Source organism: Trichechus manatus, unplaced genomic scaffold (genome assembly GCF_000243295.1).
Source record: "Trichechus manatus latirostris isolate Lorelei unplaced genomic scaffold, TriManLat1.0 scaffold00007, whole genome shotgun sequence".
Taxonomy (NCBI): Eukaryota; Metazoa; Chordata; class Mammalia; order Sirenia; family Trichechidae; genus Trichechus; species Trichechus manatus.
This window is the reverse complement of record NW_004443943.1, coordinates 1,916,302-1,923,542: the sequence shown is the minus strand read 5'-3', so window position 1 is coordinate 1,923,542 and position 7,241 is coordinate 1,916,302.

Genomic DNA, 7,241 nt, shown 5'->3' with positions numbered 1-7,241 from the left:
AATTAAGAAATACCAGTCAAGAAACGACTGATGGCCATTTGATTCTATTATTTATTCTCCAGTTCATTCTGACCAAATTACATTTTTAGACATAAACCCTGTTTAGATGAACTCTACCCTGAAGAGGAAATTATCCGCTCTTGGCTCTTTCTCAGTTAGTAAAACAAACACTCAATTTTTTCCTGGTCTCCAATCCTTTTACTCCACCCCAGCTACCACAAACATAGTCTGATCATGTGGTCTGACTGGTTGTTGGTGGTGGTGGCAATTTTAATTCTAACCCACCTCCTCCAAAAGGGAGATTGGGATTTCAATTGAATTTATTAACAAGCTCATGTTCAACTCCTAGAGTGTGTCTAACATTTTTCCAGGAGTTGAGGAATGGAGTTCCAGAGAAATATAATGCATGGCCCATTACCTTCTAGGTGGTCCAAACAGTGAGGGCAGAAACAAAGCAGACGGAAAGAACAGTGTAGAATAAAGAGTAAATGATAGAAACTCTCAACTACTGTGGTAAAAATGAGGGGAAAAGGATGACTGAGGACTGGGATGGAGAAGAGAGAGAGATTGAGTTAAGGAATAGGCAGGACTTGGATGGGTTGGGGATGAGCAAAAAAGGAAAGAAGAGGAGGGGTTTTCTGGGTAAGAGAACCAGGAGGCACAAGGAAGGGAATGAGTGTCATTTACTATAGCACTATGAAGAATCTCTCTGTGACGAGCTGACTTCTAATCAACCTCTAGTTACAAACTGGAAAACTCTATCAGAAAAGGCCTTTGAGGGCAGGAACCACTTTTCTTTTGTTCACTGCCATGTCCCTAGGGTCTATACCAGTGCTTGACACAGAGTAGGTGTTCAACAAACATTTATTAAATGAATAAATAAATTATTCATCTAATTTCAATACTTCAGTGTTGCATTTCATGTAGACCTGTGCCTCTCAAAGCCTAGTTCCCAGACCAGCACCATTGACATTACCTCAGAACTTGCTAGAAATGAATAGTCTCAGGTGCCACTCCAGACCTATTGAATCAGAAACTCTAGGACTGGGGCCCAGCAATCTGGGTTTTAACAAGCCTTCCAGGTGATTATGATGCAAGCTAAAATCTGAGAACCACTAATGTAGACCAAAGCCTAACCGTGGCAATTTTTTTACTGCCTCTAAAATATGTGACATTGCTTCCTCTCTTCCCAGCCTGCTCTAGAATGGAAGAATGGGAATTAAAAAAAAAAAAAAAAAAATTGGCAAGAGACATCTGAAACTAGGGCTGGTAGTGACATCTTTGTACTTTATACAACCCAGTTGTCTAAATTTAAATAAATAAAACTAGATGTATCCATTTATTAGATTGGTTTCTTGAACTACTGTGTGGGAGTGTCTGTGACAGCAAGAGGAGGTAGGATTCCAGTCCCTACTAAGGTAATGCTACTCAAAATTCAAATGATGAGGTACTGGTTCAAGATGGCTGACTGAACCCAAGCATTTTCCTTGCCTTCTGAGAGTCCAACAAAATGATGGTAAAGAATAACCCGTAGAGCAAAGAGAATGGGAGGAACACCAAGAGAATACCAAATCTTCTGATTAATTTCTGAAAGACCAAAAGAAGATGGAAGACTGTGGGACTTTCTTGGAACATCTCCAGCATACTACTGGTCCTGTTAGTAAATGCTGATGCAGATTCATGAGTAGGTGGGTCCAGGAGGCTAGCAAGTCTCCCTCTACTCTTGAAGTAAAACAGTGTTCACAATTATTTCAAGAAGACAAGAGACATTAGAAAATGCAGCTCTGAACTCCTTATTGAGCAGGTAAGGAAACTGAGACATAAAGAAGTTCAGTGACTTGCTTCTGGTCACACGTTAGTTAGTAGCAGACCTATGACAATAAACCAGGTATCTTTCCCAGTGCGCTTTCTACATTTCCCACTGCTGGTCCCCATTTACGAAGACATTCAAGGCCGGCCATGACCCAGTCTCATTCCCCTTTCCAGTTACACTTATCTTGTCACTTGAGGGATTACTGAGGCATAAGAGACAATACAGAACTGGGGGCCAGAACACTCCAGGTCCAGCTCTGCACCTGATTAACTGTTGACTCACTCATCTATACCGTACTCCTGGGGGGCCTAGGGTGTGATGGGGATGTGGTGGGGCAAATGAGGAAGGAGTTGATGTTAATTTACATTTTGACTTTTTTTATTTTAAAAATAATACATGCTGATTAAATGGAATTAACTCTCTAACAATAACTACTGATAGATTATTCTTTAGTGTTTGAGCATCCTTTGGGACTCACTACTTTTTAATCCGTTGTTTAATGAATTTATCAAACAAATAGCATTTCTTTAAACATTATATAGTCAACATTCCTTTAAATATTTGTACATACCTTCACAACTAAATACTTTTGTATTTTAGCTCATTTTCTTTGCATTTGTGGCTTGCATATTTCTTATCAGCAATACAGGAGTTATTGATGTCGCCTCATGCCTCCACTATAGCAGGGTTGGAAGGAGGCTTTGCACCTGTGACTTGCCAACCTCAAGACTTCTCCGTCTTCTATTAACTACAAGCATATTTCTGATCTCTTTTTCACCAATCTGCAACCGATCATGCGGATGGTGCAGGACCGGGCAGCATTTCGTTCTGTTGTTCACTGGATCAGCGTAAGTCAGGGTCCAACTTGACAGCTGCTAACAACGATACTTCCTTCTACATTGACAATGGCAACAACAACAAGCAACCAAACTATAATCCCATTTTTCTCTCCCACCACCAATAAAATTAATATTTTGTTTTACATCCCGCTGGGCTCTTTTTCCTGAAGAAGTTGCTTAACTTCTGAGACCTACTATTTTCATCTTTAAAATAGGATGATTCTTCAACCTAACAGGTAGTTGAAATGATTAAATGAAATATTGTAAAAGGCTAAGAAAATGAAAACTATTTTTATTACTCAATCCTACTATATTCTACTCACATAAGATCTACTCAAGGTTTCTGGAACACAAATATATTTTCCTCTCTTCCTAAAAGGCCCTTTTTTGATTTGTACCTTTTGAACCACGCTCAGCGTAAATGTACCTCTTCTGGGTATGTTCCAAGGCTTCCTGGAAGAATTATTCCCTCTTTAACATGTTTCAGGAATACCTCGATGATTCTGCCTTTAAAATTATTGGGTTATGTATATTTGTGTACACATCCATCTTCCCTAATAAGATAAGTCTGTGGAGGGCAGAGATCAAATTTTGCTTATCTTTATATACCCAGAGCCTAACACAGTGCCTTGTGTGAAGTAAACAAGAAATGTTTGCTGAATTGAATGTTGTTTGGGCCCAATCACTCCCTGCTTTCCTATTATTGTGCAATTAAACAAGTCTGGACCATTATTGGTAGGGAGAATGAATAACTAATTATAACACTAGAGACTTAGTCTGATATCATCACAGGCTCCTAGATTTGAAGAAGGGTAGGCTTCTTAAAATGTGGAACACGGTCACCTAAGAAACTTGTTAAAAATGCAGTTATTCAGGTTCTCTGAGGATGGGGCAGGCAGGCAATTTACATTTTTGACATCTGCTCAGGTAGTTATTATACCCACCACTGTTTGAGAACCACTGTCTTAACGAAATTCAGGCCCTCATCTCACACAATGAAGGAAGCCTGTCCAGAGATCCCTGATAATTTTCTTTCCCTCATTCATGTATCTTCTAGTAGCCTTCTATAAAAGCTTTATAACAAGGTACTTCTAATACTATGGGAGATACATCTTCCAGGATGGGATCCAAAGTGTGGGGGCAAAGTGAAGAAGGAGATCCTTTTGAATTCCTGATATTATCTCATGCCGAAGAGTGAGATTTTAGAATAAATCGCTAGTGAAACAGCGGTTCTGTCCATGTAACTAAGGGGTGCTAAAGTGGATGTGGGATTTGGCATCGGAATAGGTAGATTTGATTCCCAGCATTGTCACTTGCTAGCTCTGTGACCATGGGCAGTTTAGTAAGAGTCTCTGAGTTTCAGTGTTGTTTTCCATAAAATGGAGATAGTGAGAACCTCCTTCTCTCACAAGATCGCGGTGAGGACTTTCGTGACGTTAAGAACGCTTTATTAAACTTCAGAGTGGTCTTGATTTATCATTATCTTAACTGCATGCATCCATTTAAAAGATTTACTTGTAGAATATTCTTTGACTTCTCCCTGCTTCACCTGGCTGGTAAAGTGGAAAATGAGTACAGCTTCACTGTAGACAAATGACATCCATGATGTGTATGGGGACCAACCTCGTTACTAGTTACCAGTGCATGTTGGGATTAGCTGCTTGGTCGCTCTGATCTTTGGCCATAAAACAGGAGTGAAGTTTCCCATTTACATGGATGAAAGTGCTCTACACAACCCATACCATGCATAACTAAGCATCATAGTTATTGACTAACATTGTCCTGCTTTGAAGAGTGTTGGAGCTCTGCTTTTGTCAAATGCCTGGGCTAATGTTCAACTCATTCAGAAGTGGGTATTGGGCACTTATAATACATAAGGAGCTGTATACCTCAGAACAAGCACTTTGAAAATGAAATAGTAAAGGAGGATTCATCATCTGTTGAATTAGAACAAACCTTTGTGATGGTTTAGAACCTCCTCTGCTGTGGAAGGAAGTTTTTATCCCTTTTATCAGTCACCCTAGTCACTCCTTCCTGTAGGTCTCAGAGCCCCCAGGATAACACCTTGCACAAATAATCACTCAATATATGTTGAATTGAGTGTAAACTTTTTATGCAAAAGGAGAACTTGATCTATGACACATTGCATTGGTGAAAGTGATGATTATAACTTAATACTTCTCTGAGGAACTCAAGGTCCTATATATAGCTTAGATAGAATCTATTATTTGGAACAGTCCTTAACAATCCAGCATTTTCTGAAATGTGTTACATAGAACATTTATCCTATGAGATGCTCCTTGAAAAGGGGGGTTCCATTGCCAAATAACTTTAGGAAACACTACCTCCCCATCTTGGGAGGTCTCTCAATGCACATGAGTATACTAATGGTTCCCAGAGGTCTGGTAGCTGTGTGTCTCTCTCTCTCTCTCTTTTTTTTTCCCCTGAGAACCTATTAATATGGGACACACTTTGGAAAACTTTACTCTCCCTGGTTACCTCAGCTTGTTATGCCTCTTTCTGGTATGCCATGGACTGCATGTACAGTAAGGGAGCCATCCCTTTTTAAGTTTTTAATTGCCACTCACTGTCTGTGACAAATTTGTCTCTAGACTAACCCAGGTCTTAACTGACTAATCTTGTGGTGATGTTGTGACCTCTGGCTGCCCTTCAAGGTAAAAGTTAAGAGCATTTTTTTGTCAACTTTTTTTTTTTTTAATAGTTAAGACGTTCTTATGTTTCAAACATCAAAAAGTTAGAAAAGGTGTTCAGTGAGAAGCCTCCCTCCCATCCCACCCCACATGTGCTCGGTTTCCATCTTCCTTCTTCTCCGTTCCCATTTTCCATCACCAACAACACCAGAATACTGATGCCATTAACTTCTTGTTGAACATTCCAGAGAATGTTTATTCTTATCCGTACCGACTGAGATATATACATTTTTAATCTCCTTTTGTATAGAAATAGTAGCCTACTATACACATTTTTCAAAAGTCAAAAATGTTTGATTATCATCCAAAAGGTTGTAAAATTCACAAAATAAGATTTTGTTGCAAAGCTTAACTTCCTCATGTGAAGAAGAGACCAACTTGTAGTTAATGGAAAAATGCTGAGTCTTGGCAAATCAGAGGCTCCTGTGTGATAAGAGGCCCCACTGAGACTGGCAGTATGTGTCAAGTTCACAGATGAGCAAACCAAGGAGCAAAGGCTCCTTCCAACCTTGCAATGGTGGAAGCATGCAGAGATCTCTGTAATGCTTGGATATTCCATTGCTGTTAAGAAGTATGCATCCTGCAAATGCAAAGTAAACAAGGTAAAATACAAAAGGAGATTTACCAAATGGAAATGTCATTAGAAGGCTAGCAAGTAGGAGCCCAAGGAGAGGGAGAATGAAGCCACAAATGACACACAGAGTGAAATATTTAGTAGTGCCTGCTACTTCTTTTTCAGTTTTAAAACAGCTGAGGTTTAGTCTTATCATTAAGGCAATATAGCAGAGTGGTTGTTGTTGTTGTTAAGTGCCGTCAAGTCGGTTCCAACTCATAGCAACCCTGTGTACAACAGAACAAAACACTGCCCAGTCCTGCGCCATCCCCGCAATCATTGCTATGCTTGAGCCCATGGTTGCAGCCACTGTGTCAATCCATCTCATTGAGGGTCTTCCTCTCTTTCATTGACCATCTACTTTACCAAGCATGATGACCTTCTCTAGGAACCGGTTCCCTCCTCATAACATGTCTGTAATGGTTAAGATTGTGTGTTAATTTGGCTGGGCCATGATTGTCAGTGATTTGATAGTCATATGATGGTGTGATCACTTCCATGATGAGATTTGGTGTTATGTGATCAACTCCATGATGGGATCTGCTGTGAATAACCAATCAGTTGAAAGGGAGTTTTCTTGGGCTGTGGGCAATGGTTTGGCTGGATGGTCAGGGACTTGGAAGGAACATAATTGGAAATTTGGAGACAAGGATTTATGGGGAAGAGGTATGTGGATAGGCCTCTCCAAATGGGCCAAAGAAGTGAAGATATTTTATCTCACGTGAATGCCCACCTAAGGGTGACCTCAGCAGAGGATGATTTTAACAATGAAGTGGATAGGATGATGCGTTTTATGGAAACCACTCAACCTCTTTCCCCAGCTACTCCTGTTGTTGCTCAATGCGCTCGTGAACAAAGTGATCATGGTGGCAAGGATGGAGGTTATCCATGGGCCCAGCAACATGGACTTCCACTCATCAAGGCTGACTTGACTACAGCCACTGCTGAGCGCCCAATCAGCCAGCAGCAGAGACCAACACTGAGTCCCTGATATAGCACCATCAGCCAGCAACCTGGTGGCAAGTTGATTACGTTGGACCACTTCCATCATGGAAAGGGCAGCTTTTTGTCCATACTGGAATGGACACCTACTCTGGATATGGATTTGCCTTCCTTGCATGCAATGCTTCTGCCAAAACTACCATCTGTGGACTTACAGAATGCCTTATCCACCGTCATGGTATCCCACATAACATTGCCTCAGATCAAGGGACTCACTTCACAGCAAATAAGCATGGCAATGGGCCCATGCTCATGGAATTCAC